This window comes from Ambystoma mexicanum, chromosome 11 (assembly GCF_040938575.1).
Source record: "Ambystoma mexicanum isolate Mex_15411 chromosome 11, UKY_AmexF1_1, whole genome shotgun sequence".
Classification (NCBI taxonomy): Eukaryota; Metazoa; Chordata; class Amphibia; order Caudata; family Ambystomatidae; genus Ambystoma; species Ambystoma mexicanum.
The window spans coordinates 1374713523-1374738786 of record NC_090934.1 but is presented as its reverse complement, the minus strand read 5'-3'; the positions used below and the strand labels follow the sequence as shown (position 1 = coordinate 1374738786).

At 48.3% G+C, this 25264-nt stretch overlaps 1 protein-coding gene across 1 annotated transcript in view; it reads right to left on the bottom strand.

Annotated features, from left to right (window-relative positions):
* LOC138504450 (transient receptor potential cation channel subfamily M member 7-like) overlaps positions 1 to 25264 on the bottom strand; it is a 1624316-nt gene that overhangs the window by 27940 nt on the left and 1571112 nt on the right. The window lies entirely within an intron of this gene.

Below are 25264 nucleotides of genomic sequence, written 5' to 3'. Positions count from 1 at the left end.
GTCGATAGGTGCTGGTACTGTAAGCAAGGCATGGTATCAACAGTAAGACAGGCACAAGTGGCCACAGTTCACGGGTGTCTATTGAACTTCAAAAAAGGGTTTAGAAAACGCCTAACTAATCCTAAATCTACATTTGGGAGCAAGCTACAACCATCAAATAATAATAACGCAGTCCTAGTGGTGTCTTGTCAAAACAAAAGGACCTATACTAAAAAAAACTATTGCCAATCCTTACCTCTAAATACAAATAGTGTGGGGAAACAAGGTCATGTAAAAGAAAGACGTGTTCAAGAAATGACATGTCAGGATATTAAGGCTGTGGGCCTTCCTTCCACACATTTTCAGCACAGGGCAAGGTGGTACACTCAAGCTTAGCACAGTCTCTGGCTTCTCTAGCACGAGGGTACAGTTCAAACATTAGCATCAGGGCCTTCCATGCCCAAGTCTCTTTGCCTTTCAAAGTCTCTTCTTTCAGAGAGCCTGATGTGAAAAACAAAAAATAAGTTATTTTCCTCTTAGGATTTCACACATTCTCAATTCCTCAGGTGATTCGCTATTCACCTTGGAGCCTCCTCAGCCGGACTCAGATCCCCTTTAAACAATGCTCGTAGGATTTTCATGTATCCAATTTCATGGATGATTCTTGATTCACCCCGGATCCCCCACAGCCAGGCTCACATCCATTTAACACAAAGTTCAATCAGTCTCCCTCCGCCGGGCTCAGACCAATTTAATTCACTCTAACACAAACTTGCTTTAACCCAAAAAGCTTTCAATTGATCTCCCTCGTTCGGGCTCGGACCAACTTTATCTACTTAGTCATCAACTTTCTTGGCAGTATCAACATCAAAGACTTTCGACTGTGCATAGGATTTTGCTTGACCCGCCGCATTACAACTTCCATGCACAGTTCTTTGCCACTCTTTCACCTTTATCAACTCCAAGTTGGATACCTTCCAGAGACCTTCGAAAGAACACGCACATGGTGCCGGACCACTCTGTCAAAGGTATTGTATCTTGGTTTCAAAGTTCAATCACTCATCTGTCGTTCAATTTTACTCACGTTATCACATGCGTTTCATACACTGTTCGCTTCAGCCCTCACCCTACAATTTTGCGACTTGCAACCTTGGCTTCAACACGAACTGGTCTGGTATCGGTCTCCACAACTCATCAGCTGTGTTGATTCCACTGGCACTGCTTTGTTGTAGGAGCAAAGAACAGTACCGCGGCAGCAGGCGATTCTTCCCGTCTTGATAAGCGACGTGGGAGGGTCCCGGGTACCTCCAACACACAATGCAGGATTCTTTAGCCTGGTTTCCTGGTCTTACGCTTTCTATTCTCGAGGTTTCATGAAAGTAATGGTTCCTTGTTGAAAAGGTCAAGGGCACTTCCCTCCTTGCAATCCTCTTCAGTTTCGTCATCTTTCTCCTCGTGTTAAACAGCCATCTTGGAACTGCTGTTTCCTCATGTGCTTTGCCTCGCTCAGAGTGTGCTCTCATGCTCCGCTTCTTATCCGTGTGGTGATGTGTAATGGAAGTCAGATGTTTGTGATGGTCAGAAAATTGCCAAAAAAACAAAATACACAAATGAATTACAGAAAATAAGAAAAAGTTGCTTCATGTGATAAAAAGTGTTACAATGATGAACGAGGAGAGAAGCCATAACATGACAGGGACACAGCATCACAAGCCATGGACAATCACTTCATATGCCAGCTAGTAAGAAGAACAAGTTACTTTCTTACCTGGTAACGTTCTTTCGATGGGATGGTCCGACGACGTATTCCATATTTATGACATGTAATCACCACAGCTGTGCTGCTTCGGAAACTTTTTTCGGCGTCTGCGTCCTGCGTCGAGGACGTCGATGCGCCGTCGTCGAGGACCTCCTCCGACGTCCGACGTCATTAGTCAACTGCCAGTCAGACACAAATCCTTGCGGAACGTAAGCTGCAATCGCAAAAGAAATTCTGCAGCGGGGAAGGCAGGGCGGGAGCAATATGGAATACGTCGTCGGACCATCCCATCGAAAGAACGTTAGCAGGTAAGAAAGTAACTTGTTCTTCTTACTAGCTGGCATATGAAGTGATTGTTATTCGAGGGGATTGGGTCCTCCGACGTATTCCATATCTATGACAGACTCCCAAAGCAGTACCAGAGCAAGGAGGAGGGAAACAATTTAGAATCAAAATTTAGAATAGCCAATCAAATAGCAGAGCAAAGGACCGCCTTGCCAAAGGCCAGATCCTGTCCTCGGATGGAATCGAGGGAATAGTGACATACAAATGTATGTACTGAAGCCCAGGTGGCTGCATCACAGATGTTGCGAATAGGAACACACCTCTGCAGGGCAGTAAATGCAGCCATACCCCTGGTAGAATGGGCCCGCAAACCAGCCGGTGGGTCCTTACCCGCCAAGCGGTAACACTACGAGATGGCCAAATAATCCAGCGAGACAAAGTCTGTTTCGTCACAGCTTGCCCCAAATGCCTTCCAGCGTAACCAATAAAGAGTTGATCGTCCACTCTGACCCGGGACATGCGTGAAACATAAAAGCTTAAAGCTCTCCTAGGATCAAGCCTATGGAGCCTCTCCTCTTCCTTACCAGGATGCGGAGGAGGATAGAATGCTGGAAGAACAACCTTCTGGGCCAAATGAAATTCCGTCACTACCTTCGGAAGAAAAGAAGGACGAACTCTAAGGACAACCCTGTCCTTGTGAAATACAGTGAAGGGTGGCTTAACTGAAAGTGCCTGTAACTCACTCACTCTGCGAGCGGAAGTAACCGCAACTAAAAACACAGTTTTCAGAGTTAACAGCCTCAAAGGACAAGAATGTAAAGGCTCAAACGGAGCACCCATAAGAAACTTAAGAACAAGGTTTAAATCCTAACCGGGCACCAGGAAAGGTGACGGAGGGAACACATTAGTGAGCCCTTTCAGAAACTGTGAATTAAAGGGATTTTAAAGTAAGAACACTCTTCAGACGAGCGCTTAAAGATGGGCAGCGCCGCCAGGTAACCTTTAATGGTACCCACTTGCAAGCCCCTGTGGGCCAAAGAAAGTAAAAAGGACAGAACCATGGGGATGTCACATGCAAAAGGATCCACATTCTGAACTCTGCACCAGTCGCAGAACTTACGCCAACGGTACAGAGACTTTGTTGCTGGCCTTCGGGCCAAAAGCAACACCTCCATCACGTCTTCAGGGAGGTCCCAATCCTTATACCTCAACCTTTCAGAAGCCAAGCGTGAAGGTTGAGGGATCTGACCTCTGGATGGAGAACCTGACCCCCCTCCCGTGAGAGCAGATCATCTCGGTAGGGAAGACGACGTGGAGGGCAGATGGACAAGTCGAGAAGGTCCGGGTACCACGTCCTCCGAGCCCACGCCGGAGCAATGAGGATCATCCGGGAACCGAACTTCCGTAACCTCCGCAGCACTTGAGGGATGACGGGGACTGGAGGAAACGCGTACAGCAGCGGGAATGACCACTCCACCACGAACGCGTCTCCTAAGGCTCCTTTTGGAGGAAATTCCTGCGAGCAAAACCTTTCGCACTTCCGGTTGACACTGGAGGCGAAGAGATCCACTTGCGGGGTCCCCCAAAGGGCGAAGATCTCCAGGAGAATCTCCTGAGCCAACTCCCACTCGTGAGAGATCGCGCTCTGCCTGCTCAGAGCGTCCGCCGTGACGTTTTCGTCTCCGGCCAGATGAACTGCCGAGATCGAAACTTCCTGCTGGATGGCCCAGAACTCGAGCTGCATCGCCTCGCTGCACAGAGGAAGTGACCCTGCCCCCCCCTTTTCTTGAGGTAGTGCATGGCCACTGTGTTGTCCGTCAGGATCAGGACACACTTTCCTCGCACAGTCTGCAGAAAAGCCTTCAGGGCTAGCCTGACGGCCCTCAGCTCCAACAGATTGATATGGAGTCTGGACTCCGACGGAGACCAACGACCGCTGACTGTCAGCCCGTTGGCATGAGCTCCCCATGCCGTGAGGGATGCATCTGTCACGATCGTCACCTCCGGCCAGGGAAGCCAAAACGGAGCCCCCTTCATCAAGTTGCCTTCGACGGCCCACCACAGAAGGTCCCGGGCGACCGAGGGCGGCACCTGAACCGGGTCCGACATCCTGCCGGAGGACTGCGACCATTGCGTCTTGAGTGCCCACTGCAAAGATCTCATCCGCAGGCGAGCCTCTGGCACCAGAAGAATGCAGGATGCCATGAGGCCGAGCAACCTCAAGAACTCGAACTCTGGGAGCGTCTGGGCATGCTGAAACTTGTACACCATCTGCTGAATGTGAAGAGCCCTCACCTGGGGAGGAAAACACTGCCCCAGGGAAGTGTCGAGCACTGCTCCGATGTACTGGAGCCGCTGTGTTGGCGTCAAATGGGACTTCTTTAAATTGAGGGAGAAGCCCAGCCTGTGAAGGGAGTGGCAGGTGACGGACAGATGATCCAGGACTTGCTCGGGAGAGCTCCCCCTGATCAACCAATCGTCCAGGTAGGGGTAGACGTGAATCCCCCCTTGCCTGAGATGCGCTGCCACCACCACCATGAGCTTGGTGAAAACCCTCGGGTGGAGGTCAATCCGAACGGCAGGACCCGAAACTGAAAGTGCAAGTCGCCAACCGCGAACCTCAGGTACTTCTTGTGCTTGGGATGGATCGGCACATGGAAGTAAGCATCCTTGAGGTCAAGTGACACCAACCAGTCCTGAAGCTGAAGGGCCTAGAGGACTTGAGAGAGAGTGACCATCTTGAACTTGTCCTTCCTGAGGAGTTTGTTCAAACCGCGCAAGTCCATGATGGGTCTCAATCCCCCGTCTTTCTTCGAAATCAAAAAATAAGGGGAATACCATCCCTTGTTCCACTCCGCTACAGGCACCAGTTCTATGGCGCCTTTCTCCAGCAGGGCTTGAATTTCCTGCGCAAGGAGCAGATCCGGACTCTGCAAAGAGAGGTTCCCCGGTGGATTGTCGCGAGGCCTGTGCCGAAAGGGAAGACAGTAGCCGTGGGTTATGATCTCCAGAACCCACACATCTGAAGTAATGGCTTGCCACTCTACAAGATGCTGCGCCAGCCTTCCCCCCAACCGGCGAACCATGGGACATGGCCTCATGACTGAGTGGGAGCGGCTGCGGCGTTACCTGAGGGCAAAGAGGCAACTGCCCGAGCAGCCTTGGCACCACGGGTACCGTGTCGTCCACCTCTGGTACCCTTGCGTTGGCCTCTTTGACTGCCAGCTCCTCTCGCTTTACTGAAGGACGAGTAATAGCGAAAGGGACCACCCCTCCACCGCTGTCCCCTAGGACGAAAAGGCGGAGGTTGGCGAACTGCAGCGCCCAACGACTTCGCTGCAGCTTTTGAGGTCTGCAACCTCTCAAGGCTCTCGACAGCCTTGCTGCCAAAATGGTGTTCACCGTCAAAGGGCATGTTGAGGAGCCGGGACTGCACATCAGGAGCAAACCCCGACTTCCGCAACCACGCAAACCTGCGTATCACGGTGCTCGCCGCCAATGACCTACTGACGCATTCAGCTAAGTCCAAACCTGACTGAACGGACTCACACATGGCATCCTTACCATCCTGGCATAGCAAGGAAACCATCCCGTTCGTCCCCTTCGGGAATATGTTCAGCCGCTAACGCAACACAGTTCCACAGAGTGTGTGTGAAACGAGACAAGGCACAAATGGAGTTGGCCGCCTGAAGCGCCATACCACCAGAAGAAAACACTTTCTTCGCCCAGCCATCAAAACGTTTGTCGTCCCTATCAGGAGGGATGGTAGGGTACGACGCCTGCTTTGCCGGGGCCGTGGCTGCCTGCACCACCAAACTCTCCGGAGTGGGGTGCCTGGTCAAGTAGCAGGGGTCGCTACTGGCTGGACGGTATTTTCGCGACAAGGATCTGCCCACCGCCGGGAGACTCTCCGGAGCAGTCCAAGCCGCCACCCTTCTCTGTAAAGCCATATGGAACGGCAGTACCGGGTCAGTTGGGGGACCAACATCAAGGATGTCCATTAGATCATCCTGCACAAACTCCCCTGGGGGAGCAGACCATCCCAAGTACTCAGAAACCCTAGCCATAAGGCGCTGGTACAAGGAATCGGCATGAGAGCCAGGCTCAGGCCTACAAAACTCCACCTCCGGAGAGGTGTCCAGTCCACTGGCATCATGCAGTGACTGCCTCAAATCGTCAAACTGACTATGGCCCGAGACAATTTCATCTGGAACCTGACTAGGAACCAGGCCATCAGAATCCTCATCCGCCTCTGAAATATATTCCAGGTGGCGAAAAGAAGGCACCCGAGAGTGCTTGCTCTTAACCAGAGCCTTCCTAGGGGGTTCCCCCGTGCCACGGGGTACCTCCGACACGAAAGGCGTCGATCGAATTGGCGCCGGCGTCGAGAGAACAGGCATCGGCGCCGAGAGGATCGGCGTTGAGGAAATCGGCGTCGACGTCAGATGCAGCGCCGCCAGCATCGGCGGTGTCGACACAGCCCTCGAAGCCGGAGCCCCGAGCGTGTCCTTCGACGACCTGAGCGTCGACGGCTTCGACGACTTCCTCGGAGCCGGAGCCTCGAGAAAGCCTGTCGACGCCCTCGACGCCTCAGACAGCGCCGCCAGCATCGGCGGTGTCGACACAGCCCTCGAAGCCGGAGCCCCGAGCGTGTCCTTCGACGACCTGAGCGTCGACAGCTTCGACGACTTCCTCGGAGCCGGAGCCTCGAGAAAGCCTGTCGACGCCCTCGACGCCTCAGACGTCGATGTCTTCCTCGAAGACCTCACAGGTACACACGGTCTCGAACGCGTCGAGGACCGGGACCTGGAACGGGTACGTCGAGAACGAGTCTCCTTGTCCGAACGGGACCTCTCCCGTGACTTGTGCCGACCACTCTTGCGAGCGATGTCTCTCGACCTCTCACGACCGACCCCACTCGGGGGCACGGACGGCTTAGTACCCTGCGACTCAAGAATTGCCAGCATTTTCTTCCCGAAGGAAGCCCATTCCTCCGGCGTCGCACGGCTGGTGGGGTAAGCGACGTGCCGGGCAGAGTCCTCCGAAGAGGACCTGGAAGACGACCGATGTCGGCGCTTCCGAGAATGCCTCGAAGAGGCTGAGGAGTGGCGAGACCGACTCCTAGAAGGAGACCCACGAGACTTCCGACGATGACGCGGAGAGTCACCCCTCGAATCATCTGTCGAAAGCCCCGCAGACCTCGACTTCCGGGGCTTGGACACCCGACCTACCGACAACTTCTTACGTTCGCGTAAGGCTTTGGACGTGAGCGACTGGCAGTCGATACAGTCATCCGTGTCGTGGGCCTCCCCGAGGCAGGCGTCGTGCGAGTCCGTCACCGACATCTTGGACCCACACTCCCCGCACTTCTTGAAGCCCGGACGCGGGATCGAAGACGAAGTAGAAGACATCTTCACACAAAGGATTTTCACAAAAACGAACAGGTTCGAAGAACCGAGAAGAACAGAACTCCAAAGAGTCGAGGCGTTAACCGAGATTCATGAAGCAACACGTTCGCGGAAAAAACGGAACTGAGGCTACGGGCGTTGTGCGTCCTACTTATCACATCGGATGACGTCGGACGAGGTCCGCGACGACGGCGCATCGACGTCATCGACGCAGGACGCAGACGCCGAAAAAAGTTTCCGAAGCAGCACAGCTATGGTGATTACATGTCATAGATATGGAATACGTCGGAGGACCCAATCCCCTCGAAACAAATAGATTACTGCCTAACCCACACAGTGTAGCCACATATATTCAGCCAGAGCCTCATGGGACCAAGTACAGCCTTGTTCACTCAGTTTGACTGTAATTTTCCTTGGCAGCCTCGTGCACTCAACTAGAATTACATGTGCCCAGCTACTCTCCTCCTTTTCCCAGATACAGCTACCTGTGATGAGGTTCCTGTTATGTTATGAAATAAGACTTCAAACTCTCAGGGATGTGATGAGAACCTTTATTGGGAAGGTTCAGTAGATCACATAGGACGACCCCCAGCAGGAGGCCCACAACCGTCCCCTTCAGTCTTGCCTCTCATATCCTTACTTCTAGAACTCATTACATATAATGCAGTTGAATGTTCTATGGTAACTAAGGTGACAGAGTACAAGTGAAGTAATTGTAAACACTTGAAAGCTGGCAAAAACACTGGCAGATAAAACATTAGATGCACATCCTAACACCTCTCCTCCTTAAACCTAAACAAGTAACAGTATGGTGAGTATCCAATAAATGAAAGTGTGTGAAGTAATTGTAATCACTTGAAAACTGGCAGAAACACTTACAGATAAAACATTTGATGCAAATGTAAGAAATGGAAGACAAAGGAAAACAAAAAACGAAACATGCAAAATTCTTGCATACAATTGTAGGAAAATTACAATTGATTGAAAAGAGCCACCCTTTCTTTATTCCAGATACCTCCTCCCTTAACTAACGCTGACTAACCCAAGTCTTTCATGACTTGTTTGGGTTCAGAAAACAACGAGGCTCCTTTGCGAACCTTGGTAGGGAGTTTAACTTTAATCCAATCACCCTCTTTAACATTGAGTTCCCTACAACAATTCTTCTGATCATACCTCTCCTTGGATCTCACTCCAGACTCACATTTTCTTTTCACACTCTCAAGATCCACACCCACCATTTTTGATTTACCCATCCAACCTGGACACAAATGGGTATTTGGCTTGCTTCCTCTCAAGATCTCAAATGGGGTCACGCCTGTGACGCTGTGGGGAGTTAACCTATACTGGAAAGTGCTTTCCATCACCGTTCTTACCCAATCCCCTCCAGTAGCTACAGCTATCCTGAAAGCCTCCATTAAAGTCCTGTTAAACCGTTCTACACATCCATTGCTCTGGGGGTGATATAAGGAAGTATTCACTTGCTCAATTCCATGCTTATCCAGGAATTCTTTGAATTCTTTGGAAACAAGTTGGGGTCCATTGTCGGACAAACACCTCCTAGTGAACCCTTCTCTCCAGAATAGTTGTTCCAAAAATCTCATTATGCTACAGCTGGATATGTCCTTAAGTACACACACTTCTGGCCATTTCGACAATAAATCCATCACTACTAATAAGTAGCTATCCCTTCCACCACCAATGTTAAACGGACCTAGGAGATCCAAAGCAATTTCATCCCAAGGGACACGCGGACACTCCCTCACTATCATGGGAACCTTCTGCACCTTCAACCCTTTGTTCCCCTCAACACAGTCCACACAATCTTTGACTTGTTCCTCAATGTCCTTGTCGATACCAGGCCACCAAAATTCAGATCTTACCAGACCCTTCGTTCTGGCAAGACCTAGATGCCCAACATGGGCTAATTCCACAACAGATTTCCTCATACCAACTGGAACAACCATCTGATGACCTTTGTATAAGTAGCCATCCTGAGCCCATAGCTCCTCCTTTAATTTGGCGAAACCACCCATCTCACCTTTGTGACTCATAATTTTATTTTCTACCACCAGAGTAAGTAATCTTTGATATACATCATCGTCAGTGCAAGATGCATCCCACTCATTTTTCCTTAATGTTTCACGTACCTGGAAAATCTCTGCACTCTCCCCTGAACTTAGGAAGTCATCATTACCAGTCGACAATTCTCTCTGGACAGATCTAGATAGTGCATCTGCAACTACATTAACTTCTCCCTTGACATGGAGCATGGTATACTGTAGACCTTGTAATGCAGTGACCCATTTCATTATACGCCTTGACACTCCCTCCAAACCACCTTTTGTGAAAATTCCAACCAGTGGTTCATGGTCTGTGCAAATGGTGAATTTCCTCCCCCACAAAAACCTTTTAAACTTCTCAACTCCCCAAACACATGCTAAGGCTTCTTTCTCGACAACAGAGTATCTAGATTCTGGACCCTTCAAAGACCTGGATGCAAAAGCCACAGTCTGTAAACCTGTCGGATCCTCTTGCATCAGAACAGCACCAACACCATAATCTCTAACATCAACGAAGAGTAATGTAGGTCTACCTTCCTGAAATATCTTCAAAATAGGTGCATTGACAATAGCCTCTTTTATCATCATAAATTCTTTCTTACAATGGTCATTCCATTTAAAGGACACTCCCTTGCGTGTAAGAAATCTCATGTTCCTTGACATTTCTGATAAGCCTCTGACAAATTTGCCATAAAACTCAACCAGTCCCGAAAATGATAGTATGTCCCCTTTGTACTTGGGCTCCTCCATTCTCTTTATGGCCTCAATGGCTTCCTCTTTGGGCTTGACCCCCTCTCCAGTGATCTCATGGCCCAGGTACACCACTTTGTTAGCTTTGAAAGTAAATTTTTCTAAAGCAACCGTGAGCCCTGCTTCCTTCAAAATGTCTAAAACTCTCCTCAACCGATAATCATGCTCCTTCTCGTCACTCTCACACACAAGAACATCATCCTGATAACACATCACCCCTTTCTCACCTCCAAGTAATCTGTGCATGATGCTTTGAAACACACTTGCAGCTGAGACCAATCCAAATGGCATACGAACACACCTAAATAAACCAATTGGAGTGATGAAGGCAGTAAGATCCCTGGAATTTGGGTGTAATTCAACCTGATGGTAGGCCGACTTCAGATCTAGTATAGAGAACACCTTTGAGCCAGATACTCCTACCATCAAATCGTCTATTCTGGGAAGAGGAAACTTGTCTGCCACAACCATGCTGTTCAAATGCCTAAGATCAATACAGAGTATCAAAGACCCATTACTTTTCTTGACCACTACTGTGGGACTGACCCACTCAGATGCATCTATTCTCTCAATGACTCCATCACTTTCCATCCTCTTGAGTTCCTCCTCTACATCTTTCTTAAGGGCAAGAGGAATGGTTCGCAGTTTTGCAATTTTTGCAACAGCACCTTTTTTCAGACGGATCACATGAACAAAACCCTTGACACCCCAATTTCCCTGACAGGCTTGTTTGTACTTCTGTGGAATCTCCACCCGCCACAGACATTACGTGCTGGGGATGACTTGCCTCAAGCCTTATCTTCAATTCGGCCTGATCACTCCATGATAACAATTCTCCCCCTTTGTTGGTAACATACACATAGCCTTTGGACTTCCTGTCCTTAAACTGTAGTTCAGCATCAAAGCAACCGATGTCGTCTATGGGAACATCTCCATAAGCATTTGCTTTGACAGTATTCTCCCACAAGGTACAACAATCAAATGTGTCCTTCCACACTTATCAAGGTGTAATCAGCACCACTATCCATTAGCATGCGTATGGGTACTCCTCAATTTATAACCTCAGCATAAGGTTTTTGCTTTTTCACCCTGCCATTGATGGCATTCACTGTAAACACAACTTCCCTGCCATCCTCACAATATGATTCATCTTCATAACTCGCACTTATTTCATTCACTTGGTTTGACCCAACGTTGAAGTTTCTACAACACCGGGCAATGTGCCCTCTCACCCCACACTCATTGCATATAATGTGAACAGCAAAACATTCTTTATCTGATGCTATATGTGACAAACTTCCACATCTAAAGCACCTCCTCCCTGGGAAACCCCTCGAAGACCCAGAATCCTTAGCCATCCTAAGTGAACTCATGTCTCTGGGTGTTCCCCTACTGTCCCTTGCAGGAACCCATTGTCGCCACCCTCTGCCAGTTGCAGGCTTATTCTCTCTCTTCTCTTCGTTTCCCATACTGCAAGGAGCGCCTTGGATTCCCTGTACTCCGCCTCTGAACAACCTTTGACACTTTTTGCACTGTCCCTTCACTCTCGTCCAACTTGGATTTACCATTGTTTACAGTATCTGACTGAAGGACCTTAATGCATTTATCGGTGTGTTCCACTATTTTCGCAATCTCGATTGCTCGATCCAAAGTGGGATTCCTCTCTTTCCATAGTTCTTTCCTGATACTGTCGTTATAACATTTGATCATTAGTTGGTCTCTTAAGTGCTCATGCTGACAGTGAGTAAACTTGCATTTCACCGCCAAACCCGTCAGGGCCGTAACAAAATCCTCAATACTTTCACCAGTCTTCTGCTCCCTCGTGGCAAATTTATATCTTTCTAATATGATTTTCTCCTCCACTCTAAAATGCCTGTCCAATTTCGCCAGTGTCTTCCCATAGGGACCAGCATCCAACATATCAGAGGGCTCTGGCAATCTCTTCAAGACCTCCTTGCCTGCCGTCCCCAAACAATGGAACAACAATGCCTCCTTTCGCTCATTGGAGTAATTGGCGCCAAACGCTGCCAATGCATATTTGTTGAAGCCCTCTTTCCAGTCCATCCATCGCACCCTGGGTTCACCTGGCACTGGAAGGAAAAACACAGGCGCAGGCACATTCGCCATGTTTCACTCTAGGCGTTGCAATTACAAACTGAATAATCTACCAGCAAGTCAGTTGCGGTGGAATTTCACCTACTCACCATAAGTTATCTCAGTGCCAGAAGCCAGTATCAGTGGAGTTTTCACCCACTCACCACAAGTCACCACAGTGCCAAAAGAACAATGTCAGTACCTCACCATCATCAGTGTCTCACCATTACCAGATCCTCGCTTCCCTTTCTCCCTTCAAGCGGATTGCGAGGACGAGCCACGGTGCTTCAAAACAGCTGATTGCCGCTCCGAGCCGCGGCTCCAATTACCTTGGAAACAGCGACAAGCCAAGATGGCCGCCGCGTCGTTGGGTCCTTTCCTCTAGTGCGCAATGATGTCACTTGGGAGACCCAGGGTCACGCAGAGACCGGCCGTCATGGCGTCCTCAGCAGTGACGTGAGAAAGATGGCACAGGCTCATGCAGGTAAGCGCTCTGCAGGCGAACGCGCTGCACGTTCAGAGTCAAACCAATACAATCTCGCTAGGGGGCCAACCGCCGCCCGATGATCCTGGTATGCAGTCTCAGGGTGCGTGGGCAATGTAGTCTATATCGGCGAGGGCATCACTATCATTCCCTCCCTTCCGTATGGTCCCTGGAAGGTATAATCCACAACACGCACCTGCACTGACTTTCTTGCGGGTGCTTGACACCACTACCCTGCCGTGTTCGGCCGCTGCTGAAAATCCTCACACGGCACCAGTCCAAAACGGCACCACTCCGCCGAAAATCCTCACAGGCACTGGTCCAAAGCGGCACCGCAGCTAGAACGCCATCAGATCCTCGAATTGCGCCGGGGGTCGTCCACAGGAGTCCGCTCCAAATTATCCTTGTTGCCAAATGTTATGTTATGAAATGAGACTTCAAACTCTCAGGGATGTGATGAGAACCTTTATTTGGAAGGTTCAGTAGATCACATAGGACGACCCCCAGCAGGAGGCCCACAACCGTCCCCTTCAGTCTTGCCTCTCATCTCCTTACTTCTAGAACTCATTACATATAATGCAGTTGAATGTTCTATGGTAACTAAGGTGACAGAGTACAAGTGAAGTAATTGTAAACACTTGAAAGCTGGCAGAAACACTGGCAGATAAAACATTAGATGCACATCCTAACAGTTCCCTGCCTGATTCTGGAGACCAACAGAATGGTGAGGCAGGTACAACTGCAAAACAGGGCATGTTGGGCACAGGGGCGCTATGGGGATGATCCCCTGTTCACTTTGCCTGGGTCCCCAGTACCTGGCAGGGGACAGTCACATGGCCTCACCACGGGTCAGTTGAAAGTCTGTGCCTCCCCAGGCGAGACAGTATGAAGCTCCCCCTATCAAGTCCTAAATACACAACATGAAAAACTAAGGCTTTAGCTATAAGAGAAAGCCTCTCCTTGGCCCAGGCAATGCTATCGTAGGTTGCGATTCTATTAGATCACCCAAAACTTCAAAGCCAATACCATTAGCAGTCCACGGAACCTGTGAATTCTGCAGTTCTGCAAACACCAGCTCTCCAGCCCACGACTTCTTGAACACAGGAGACAGCACACAGTAAACAAAGTTACATCGCCATGGACAGGGGAAGCATTGTATCCATTTTCCTGCTTCTCTAACATCACAAACAAACTGAAGCAGTTAGACAACATACCGTGAGCGTTTCCAGCAGGGCATCCACATGCTGGGAATGTCAGCCCTCAGTTTAATAGAGGCAGTTGCGGGGAACGTATGAGAAGTGGGGGTAAACAATTCAACTAAGCCAGATATGGGCTTGGTCCCACTCTCTGAGCCAAGATCCACTCCAGGTGCAATCAAATACCTCAGCCAATCCCAGCCATCAATCAATTACCCTTTACAAGTGCACACACTCAGTAAACAACAAGCTCAGGGGGAGGAGGAATTGAATATAAATACAGTGGGCCCTAGTGAGTATTGGTTGATGGAACAGGTTGTGGCTGGCGAATTGAGAACTTTGAAGTGTGGTACAAGGACTGAGGAGATTTGGAGGCTAGTGTAGATGAGAGGGCGAGACAGAGCTAGGAGGAGGTGGCAGAATATTGGAGGAAGTGATAACATCAGGAGTAGATGGTAACATCAGAAGGAGCTGGCGGTGACAAGAGGTAGGAGAAGGAAGTAACATCTTGAGGAGACAGTGGAGAAATGGATGAGGTGGCAGAAAAGAAAAAGATCACAAAGGTTCTGTGGGCCCTGATGGCTATAGGCAGGACCAGGTGATGAGAGGAAGAATGAAATAGGGACAGAAAGGTGACTCCAATTTCAGAGAGAAAGGGGTAAGGTGATCCAGGGACATGATCCTGAAGTTGGGGAGGGGTCTGGGGTCTAGAGGCGGGTGGTGAGAACTCCACCGTCAACTCAAGCTTTACCTGAAGTTACTAAAAGAGGCAAGACAACAAGCCGAAGAGGACCATCAGAAACACTGACTTGGCTCTGGACAAAGAGAGAAGATTTTCTGTTAGGCAGCTGCGGGTATGGGACTTGGGAAAGCCTGCAGCTAGTTAATGTATGCTTTTTCTTGACTTTTCTTGGGCCTTTGGACTTGTGTAAATAAATTCCGTAAACTCTTTTTTTTTGTCTCTTTCATGTCGATTGGGCATCCCATAAGGCCTCTGTGACAACACAGACCAAGAAAAGCCTTATGCAGCCAGGTACAGCATCAAATGGCCAAAGTATGGAAATGTGCATATGGACCGAATCATATACCCAAAAACAAGACTCTTATAGCCATGTACAGTAATCTATGACAAGTCATGGCCTTTTGCCCAATAAAAGTCTAAAATACACAGGTATTAGGTCATATAACCAGGTGCAGTCTCTTATGCCCAGGTAAGAAATATGTCACTTATCTGTAACTCTTGCTCTCCAGCACAGGTATCTGTAATGGATTCACATGCTCTTGAATATTACCGTCGTCAGGCTCGGAAGCCTTGGTAACATTGAAGCAGTTTACCTTTACATTTTCTAAACTGCTTATCACTTTAGTGCTCTACTAGAGTCATTTTTAGGGTCATACTGCCCACAGACAATTCGACAGGTCCCCTTAGCTCTACCCCTGGTGGACATCTTCAGATTTGGCAGCACACGTAATGAGGCAGTAAGAACCAAGCAGTGCCAGAAAGGGGTAGCAGGGAGGGTCACATATGAATCTATAACATATGCCAATGCTGGGGAGCAGGAGTTACAGCTAAGCAACTTATTGCTTCTCCAGCATTGGAACCTTCATGGATTCACATGCTCTTGAATAAGATTATATAGCAGTACAAATACTCAAACAAAATGGGGGGAAGCACAGCTCAACAGAAGTAACCAACTCCCCTCTGGAACACTCACCTGATGCAAACAGGTTGAAAATCACTGCCTGGCTGACTCAGGACTCCTCCCTGGAATCCCTATTGACGTAGTAGAACCATGTGAAGTATGGCCAGATCTCCATGTGGCCACCCCACAGGTGTCTAGCGGGGAAACACCAGCGAGGAATGTCGTAGTATAAGTTACGGTCCTCGTGGAGTGTGCTCATGGTCCTCCTGGAAGGGGCCTGTTGGCTAGACGATGGCAGCTTGAAATGCATGCCGGCAGCCATCTCGCAATGGAAGACTTCAAAAGGGCGTTGCCCTTGCCAACAGGTCCAAAGTCAACAAACAATTGTGATGATGTTTGGAGCTCTTAAGTGCGACCCACATAGAATTTTGAGGGCTCGGGCGACATCTAGGAAATGTAAGGATCGCTCCGCCGGAGACGAAGGAGAGCCAAAGAACACTGGCAGAATCAATGGTTCATTAAGGTGGAATGCAGAAGGGACTTTTGGCATGAACGGTTCTTATGAAGCACCACCTTAGACTGGTGACAAGTCAAGTAGGGAGGCTTGCGGGAGAGGGCCTGCAGTTCGCCCACCTGTCTGCAGTCTTCCAGGAAAGAAACTTCAAGGAGGCTCTAAGGGTGGTCCATTAGCTTCGAGTAGACCATGTTGAGTTCCCAAGCTGGAGCAAGACCTTAGATAGGTGGAAAAATGCAAAACAGGCCTCTGAGGAATTCTTTCACCAACCTGCGTGACCAAAGGGAAGGTGTACCTGACGCACGCAGGTAGTGTGAAATGGCTGCTAAATACACTTTGATAGAAGAGTGTGCTGAACCAGCATTTGCCAAAGATAGGAGGTATGGCAAGAAGTCTGCTGCCTGAACTTGAACGGTTTGAGCTGTTGAGTTGCACACCATATAGTAAAGCACTTCCATTTGCTTCTGTAGCAGGACGATGTAGATAGCGCTCGTGCTCTGGCCAAGATGTTTCTGCAGTTCTGAGGCAACGGCAGGTTCATGAATTCTAGGCTGCAGGAGCCAGGCCATCAAGTTGTGGGACACTGGGTCGTGGTGCAGGAGGGACGCGCAGTCTCTAAAGAGAAGGTCAGAGCGCGAGTGCAGCCTGATGCAGGGAGCCACCACCAAGCTAAGCAGGTCCGAGTACCAAATTTGCCACAGCTAGGCCGGGGCCACCAGGATCATTGTGCAGCAATTCTGTTTGAATGTACCGAGAACTCAAGGTAGCAGAGGGATTGGAGGAAAAGCATAAAGGAATTGTCCTTTCCATGGGAATGAGAATGTGTCCCTCAGGCTCTCCCGTTGGTGACAGCTGCTTGCAAACCTGGTGCATTTCTTGTTGGTCGCTGTATCGAACAGTCAGATCTCCCGATGAACCCACCTCAAGAAGAGACAGAGAAGTTCCTGCTGAGCGAATCTGCTCTCGTATTGTATATCTTTGGCTGATGGAACCCATGTCCACAAAGCCTGGGCCTCTACTGACAGAATTGGAGAGTGGGTCCCACCTTACATACGAATATAGAACATGGTGGTTTGCGTGTCTGTTAACACGCAAACCACCCGCTTCTGCAATTGTGACTTGAAGGACTTCAGGGCCCAGAATGCTACCCTCAGCTCCAGAACATTGATATTTAGGGGTTTTTCTTTCGGTCAACTATAGGCCTCTGGCATTAAATTCTCCCGTGTGAGCTCCCCACACCCCCAGAGGCATCCGTGGTGACTGTCACTTGAAGTGCCGGAAAGGGTAAGGGGCTCCCAGAGTGAAGTTGAGATGACGACTCCACCGCTGGAGGGCATTTCAAAAGGAGGGTGTGAAGTGAAGTTTCTCCTCCCAAGACCCTGATATTTGCAGCCAACGGGCATCCAGGAACTCCTGAAGTGGTCTCATTCGGAGGCTGCAGTGTAGGATCAATGTTATGCAGGAGGATATCACTGCCAGCAGGGACTTGAGAGAGTGGACTGAAGCAATCGGCAGGCGTGACAGCTGCTGGACTTTGCTCAGGATGGTATTCACCCTATCCTCTGAAGACGTGGTGACACGCAAGAATGGTTGAGGCGTGAGCCCAAGAACAGCGAGTTCTGAGCAGGATTTAAGCAAGATTTTGTAAAGTTCACCGAGAACCCCAGTGATGTTAGGCACAGGCTCGTCTCCTTTGTGCATTGCCTCGCTTGTTGATGCGATGGGGCGTGCTGAGATACAGGTAAATGTGAATGCCCGAACACCGGAGTTGGGCCGTTACTGGGGCCAGGCTTTTGGCAAGTACCCTTGGTGCTGACTTTAGCCCGAAGGGCAGGGCAGTGCCACCGATGCATGGGGATATGAAAGTATGCATCCTCTAGGTCTAGAGTGGCGAGGTAATCTCCTTCTCTCAGCTGATCCAAGATGTGCTGAAGCGTCACCATCTGAAAAATCAGAAACATGAGGAATTTGTCTAGTCTTCAGAGCTCTAGAACGGGTCTCCAACCTCCCAACTTTTTCTTCACCTGAAAGTATCTGGTGTATACTCCTGTGCCCTGCAAGTATGCTGGTACAACTTCGATTGCCCTGCTTTTTTTGTTTTTGTTCGAGGAACTGTACATCTTGCAGTAGCAGGGAGAGGTGTTTTTCTGCCTTTATGACAGGCGGAATGGAAGGGGCCCAGTGAACTACAGGGTATGGCCCTGTTGAATGGTGGATAACACTCATTTGTCGGTGGGAATGGATTTCCACTGGTCAACCAAGTTGGCAAGCTACCCCCCTACTGAGGTGCTCAAGTGGGCGGTCGGACCAGGGCCTAGTCATGCTTGCTTCAGTGATTGGTGGTTTCTGGAGGAAACTCTGCGTCATCACTGGTTTCCTCGATAAGAAGACTGATCTACCCTTGTAACCTTCTTTGGTGGTGCCGGTGCAGGACGTATGCGGATGATAGGAGTATCTATAATCCCTCAAAGTCCTTGAAAACCTTGACCTTCCAAAACAAAAGGACTGGCAACGCTGTTGCAGAGTACCCAACGAACAAGCTGTTTTGGTGTTGGCCTTGATGGCCTGCAGGGTTTCATCCACCTTCTTCCCAAAAAGATTGATGCCGTCAAAAGGCATATCAACAGCCTTGGACTGCACTTCTGGATGGAAGATGGTGGCCTTAAGCCAACCTTGAAGGCATAACAGTGCAACGATAACCCATGTGGCGGAATCCTGTGCGATGTCCACAGCAATAGAGATGCAGGGTACAAAAGTAAGATTGGATAAGCAGGAGCTAAAAGCAGCTCCACTGGGGGACGAGGAGCTAGTACGTTGTGCATATCTAACTTCCCCATAAGATGCAAACATTATTTTGTCCAATATTTATGACCCTTTAAGCTTTACATGTCTTATAGATTTGACCCATATAGATTGTCCCAAAAGTAAAATCCACATAGGTGTTTGGCATCAGTTGGGCTGGGGAGCCAAAAGTAGCTCCTGGTAGCGGTTGGTGTCAAGCTAACCACGCTTTTCTATCATACAAGCAGAAGCTAAATAGCCCATACCTGCCCTCAATTTGGAACCATGATCCAATGCCACTTCTCCTTCATGCAGCAGTGTAAGTGGCTCATCTGGTTTGTCGTCAGGAAGAACATCAAGGCTTGGCCCCAGCTTGAACCAAAGCTCTCATCGCAGTGGGAGAAAATTGTAAACGAGTTACCACTTAGATGGTCCTAGCAACCATAGAGATGACCCTCTTGCCAAAAGCATCCAGTAGTTCGCACTCATTGTTGCGGGTACCATGCAAGGGGACAAGGATTGGCAGAGCAGTCATGGGTGGCTGCAGAGACTGCAGAGTCCGAGCAGGGCTCTGTGCATAGGCATTTGGGCGCTGAATCTGGGACCTTGTACTTCTTCTCGAAGTGATCCTTCTTGAGTGGTGCTCAGAACGGATTCCTCATGACTAGAAGACCATCCTCTCAAATATCATCCAGCACTGGAATGGCCCCCACTTGTTAGGACAGTTTTTCTAAAATTCAACTAAAGACTTCATAAAACCATATCTGAGGCAGTACAAAACCCCACTTTTAGTATGAGGCTGTACCACCTGAGAACATTTGGAAGTGTAGACAGAGGAGCCAGGCTTATCTTAGGAGGGAAGAGAGGGCTGTAGCTTGGTGCAAAGAAATTGTAGCATATGCATGGTCCAAAGAAACACGGAAATACTATGTATTGTAAAAATAATGGGTTTATTTAAATACAAAAAGGCCAAGATAAATCTTAGGGAAGTAAGTATTACCAAATATCATATACACACACTTAGAAAAACCAACTCAATACTTATGATATACAAATCAAAGTATAACCTTATTTAGATTACAATAAGCAGTCAAGTTGAGTCCAACCTATAACAGATTCAGAATGACATTACGCTATTCTTGGGGAGTAAAACCACAGTAGTTAGACTTTTAGAATACCACAAATAATTCAAGGGCCACAGACCCTATTGGTCAGAATATACAGTGTTATTCAGTTAGAGAGTCACAATTAGACCAACATTGTTACAAGTATATCCTGCAACATTTGTAACTTTCTTCTTTGAAGACTAGATACAGTTACACACCAATGTTACTTTTTAGAACACAGTTCAGAGGGAGTAACTTAACTTGTATATTACCTAAAGGCCTAAAGCTATTCTAGGTTAAGTATACACACAGTGTAACTATTTTTAGAAGTGTCCTAGGGCAATTCAGGGAAAGCACAACCCAGTATTACAGTTTTAAAAGAGCAGCAGCTGTTGAAGGTCAATAGCCCTTTGGTATTTCAACTATCACACTATTTCTAAGCATAGGAATAGACAGTTTGACCAATGATAATTTTCAGAAGTGTTTTCTACAATTCTAAGGTCCATAGGACCTTTATGACTATTTTAGAAGTGCTTTGCAGCAGTTCAGGGAAAGCACAACCCAAGTATACACTTTAAGAATGGCAAAGTTATTCAAGGTAAGTAAGGAACCTATTATACTTTTAAAGAGGGCATTCAGCAATTCAAAGACAAGTATCAGCTCCAAGGCTGTTTTAGAAATACACAAGGCAGAAGAGGGAAAGCAAAACAACCCAATAGCACACTTTCAGTTATTCAAGGTAGGTGAACCCTATTGGTGAGCTTTTACACTCATTCAATTGAGAATAATAAAACAGTACCAACACAATTCAAAGTAAGTAAAGCACCTTATATAATTTATAAAGAAGCAACCAGCAACTTAAAGCCTATTCTATTTCAGAGATGTAGTTACAACACTTACTTATTTAGAAGTAAGTACTTTTACACCCGTTATATTTTCAAGACAGAAGCCTCATCTTTTATAGTTCATCCCTATTCTAAAGCATGAGTTATCTCAGAGGCATAAGAGGGGCCCTACTGGTCTAAAAGCCAGCTGTAGGCAGGTCAGGCTATGGTTCAGGCACAGGAAAGTCAGTATTCCAGAGGATATCTTCTTCAACAAGTATTAGCTTCATAGGGTACGACGTCCTTTCATCATCTGCCTGTTCATCCCAGGCTTTTTAACATGCAGATTCCATCAAATGTGCTCATCGCATTTTTTCGGGGGTGGGGGGGGCAGATAAGGGTTTGAGTGGGTGGGTAATAGCAAAAAATAAGTGTGGGGGAGGTTGGGGGGTACCCCCCCCACAAAACAAAAATAAAACAAGCACATTCGATGGAAGGTGCACGTTAAAAAGCCTGGGGATGAACAGGCAGGCAATGAAATGACATGGAACCCTTCATAGTTGGTTTAAAGTGTTCAGGGACTTCACAGAAGGCTCCCTATATGCGTCCAGCATTAGGCATGGGCAAATGGTATGGGCAAACTCCCAACCACATGAATCACCCACTCATCCTCACAGGATTCAATGTGCCGTTTCCGCATACAGCTAATCCAAAGAGGAAACAGAGGCAGGTTAGGAGCTCACTTGGGAATGGTGCAAGGAGGGACCAGGAGGGCAAGGTGAGGATGCCATATCCACATACTGCTAGTCCAAAGAGGAAACATAGGCAGATAAGGACCACCAAACTGTATTAGGCAGGAAGGGATGTGAACCCTGTAAAGTATACAATGCCAAACCATGGTGGGGGACCACGCCTGCGTCACCCAGGTACACAAACAACTAAAGTAGCACAGAGGAAAACTGCCACCTCACCATACCTGCCAACTAGACGGACAAACTACAATACCAAACTTGCAGGATAACCACAGATGTGGAACAAAGAAACGCAAAGACTAAGAGGTAAGGAAAGACCAAACAAAACCCACTAACCCAAACTAGAAAACCTCAATTTTCCCCATACACTTCTCACACCGAAACACATACAACCACTTCTCAGCACAGCAATCCGCACGTACTTCACCACACCGCAACAGACAAACACTGATACGATATCCGCACTCAAGCACAGCGCACAGTGAAAACGTAACTGAACCTGCCAACAGGACATCATAGCTCTCACTCTCCTACTCCCAACTACACCCTACTAACCCCCCCACACTTCCTCTTTCAGATCCGCCAGAGCACCTGCGCACCACTTCCCTTGGTGACGGTGCACGGTACAAATACCTCTAACATTAACAAGACTTAAGGTAACTATTACCCAAGCCAGCACAGTACCTTAGGAGAAAAGAAGAGCTTCTGGGTGGATGCCTTCAGGATGCAGCAGCACAGGACCCGGTCCTTGGATTCTTGGTCTGGAGACTAATGAAATGGATACTGGATGGGAACTTGCAGCAGCAGTTGCCAGAGGAGGCTTCCGGCAAAGCATTTGTCGTGGTTTCTCACACCTCTGTGGATTTGGTGCCTTTTTACCGGAGTCATATGAAGAACGAAGATAGACGGTCAGATTCTCTTCACTCTCTCGGTCCTTCGAATCGTGTCTCTGGAGGTCCAGCAGGAGTCCACCAAAGTATTGAATGTTTTTGAACTTCGGAAGACCATGCACTGCACTCAGGTTTGAGATCACCTGGAATTGGCATTTTACAGCCCAGGAAGGTCACAGCACGTCAAGGGATGGCTCGTTATGCAGGTCTTCTTGAGACTAGAGGATTTCATCAGCATCTGGGTAGGAGTCGTCGCATTCAGGACCCCCAGGTAAGTTGAAGGAAGGTTATACCAGGCTCCAGTTACACAGCAGGCTCTCACTGGTTCCTTTCAGGCAAGGTGAAAGACAAAGGGCTACACACATTTGGACACCTTCCTCACTTCCTTCCTTCACAGACACTCTGGAGCCTCTGCAGGGCATACAAAGGATTCCCGCCAAAGACAAGACTTTAACTGAGGTCTTGCCCACCTAGAATGGCAGAACACGACCTAGGAAACAACAAGCACATGAGAAATGGTGAAAAAAGGAGGAGACCACCATTCTAGCAGAATGGTAACCCTTCTGTGCATCACTGAGGCTGATTTGACAGCCTGCGAGTAATCATGACTAAAAGTCATGGAAGTAGTTTCACTGTCACCAGCCATTCGAGTAAACTTGCAATTGTAACAAAAATGTTACCAGGAAAGTAGGAAAGGGGATACACTGTATCCCCCAGCCCTCCACATAAAATGGAGTGTGCCGGCTCCCTAAAATAAATGTAAAGGAGACGGGAATCCCACTTTACTTCTTGGGAACAGTTGACCCAAGAAATAATAAGAGAATTAAAAGGACGCCGCTGTATTTAAAATGCTGTGTGCTGCCATAGTACTTTACAGTTAGTCCAAAGTTATAAGAAACTCACTCTCCAATCACACACTACGGGGAGAGATAAAATGGCCATTCCTAAAAAGAGTAAAAGACTAGGTGAGAGGGGAAAAAGATTCCCACTCACCTAGGAGTAAGGGAAAAATATTCACAAAGTCCAGAAAAAAGTCTTGGGGTTGACACAGGCCAGGACGATTTATCACTGAAATGAAAATCTTATCCACCCGTACTTGGTCTTGGTCTCATTCCCTCCTGTGGTGTGTCCTTTATTGCCTCTCATTTTGGGGAGAGTAATGCCTTTTGAGGACGCTCGCTTTCAGTGGTGACCCCGAAGGCGTGATCAATTCTTCCATCGTTCCCTCTGGCACGAGAAATTCCGGGTGGCAGTGGAGACGCACGGCACGTCACTCAAGAGAGCCGCCCGCCGACGGAAACTGGTCCGTTTAGACGTGCGCACGGAGTAGGCCCAAGGGTACGGGGTCCCGCTCCCAAAAACCCCCTTTAGTACCGCTTGCCGGAGCCGGGGGGCGGCCATTGAGCGTGAGGCAGCGCCGCCTGGACGGACCCAGTCTGGAGAATCTCGAATCAAGACGGGCACGTGAGTATTAAGTGCAAGTGATTATAAAAGGTGAAGGTGAAGGGAGCCAGATTATTCGAGGTCATTTAAGGGGTACTTTCAACCATTAATGCTATTTATATCTACTTTACTTTCGCTGCATATGGCTGTTAGGACAAAAAAGGTGAAATAAGGGAAGATAAAGACGGGAACCTAGCTCTGCAAGGGGGTAGAAGGCGGCGCCGAATAGTGCTATCTCAACTAGTGCTGGGAATAAGTGAACAGTGGAGAATAAAATAAAGGTGTCTGAGAAAAGGGAGGCACGATGTATAATTAGAAACACACAGAGAGAGAGAGAGAGAGAGAGAGAGAATACTATGGGGGCAGAAACACCCCAGGCCCACATTTGTAAATATTTACCTGGTCATGCAGAACGCATAAAAAAAGTATCACTATCAGTGGGTAACAGAATTAAAGGGAGAAGGACTACCCCAAGTATGGCCAGAAGGGGGATCCTTTGATAAAAGTGTTCTAGATATGGTAGCCACCTGTATATTCATGAAATACAAGGGGAAACAGTTTCATAATAGAATAGAACTACTAGACTTATGGAGGCTATTCGAGGAAGTGCCCCCACTCAAAAAGAAAGAGTCAGTACCTAACCTGCCCTCAACCGTTGACACTCCCCTAACCGTGCATGAAAATGAAAGGGAGGGTACAGAAAAAGAAGGATCAATAGAGACAACACGATTGTACCCCCTCCTAAACAAACCAGTGCCGGCAGAAGGATATAGTGATCCCACATATGTGCCCACCGCAGCCCCCACAGCCACCCCACGACCAACTGCACCACCACCATATGAGTGCCCCAGACAGCATGGACAGGTAAGCACCCCAGCAGTGGATATTGAAAAGTTAACAGAGGACCTAGATTCTAGGCTCTCAATGGCAAGAGACGAGTTAGAATAAAGAATATATGTGAGCAGAGTGGAACAAGTGTTGCGAGAACTGAACAAACACCTAGGGCACAGGCGCCCGACAGGTCATCTGAGGAAGGGTGGAAGAAGGGGGAAATACTGTTTAGGATTCAGGAAGAACCAACACATGTAATAGAACAGGGGCCACAGGAAATGGAAGAAAACACAGGTAAAGAGGGAATGGCTACCGGGGAGGATGGAAGCACTGTGGTGCGATATTGAGAATGAGGAACAGGAAAGTGGGAGGTTGGGTGTGGCGATGGGAGGAAGATCAGGTAGAGGAGACGAGACACCTCTGGGAACCACAATGGAAGAGGAATGGACAGGAAGATTAAGGAAT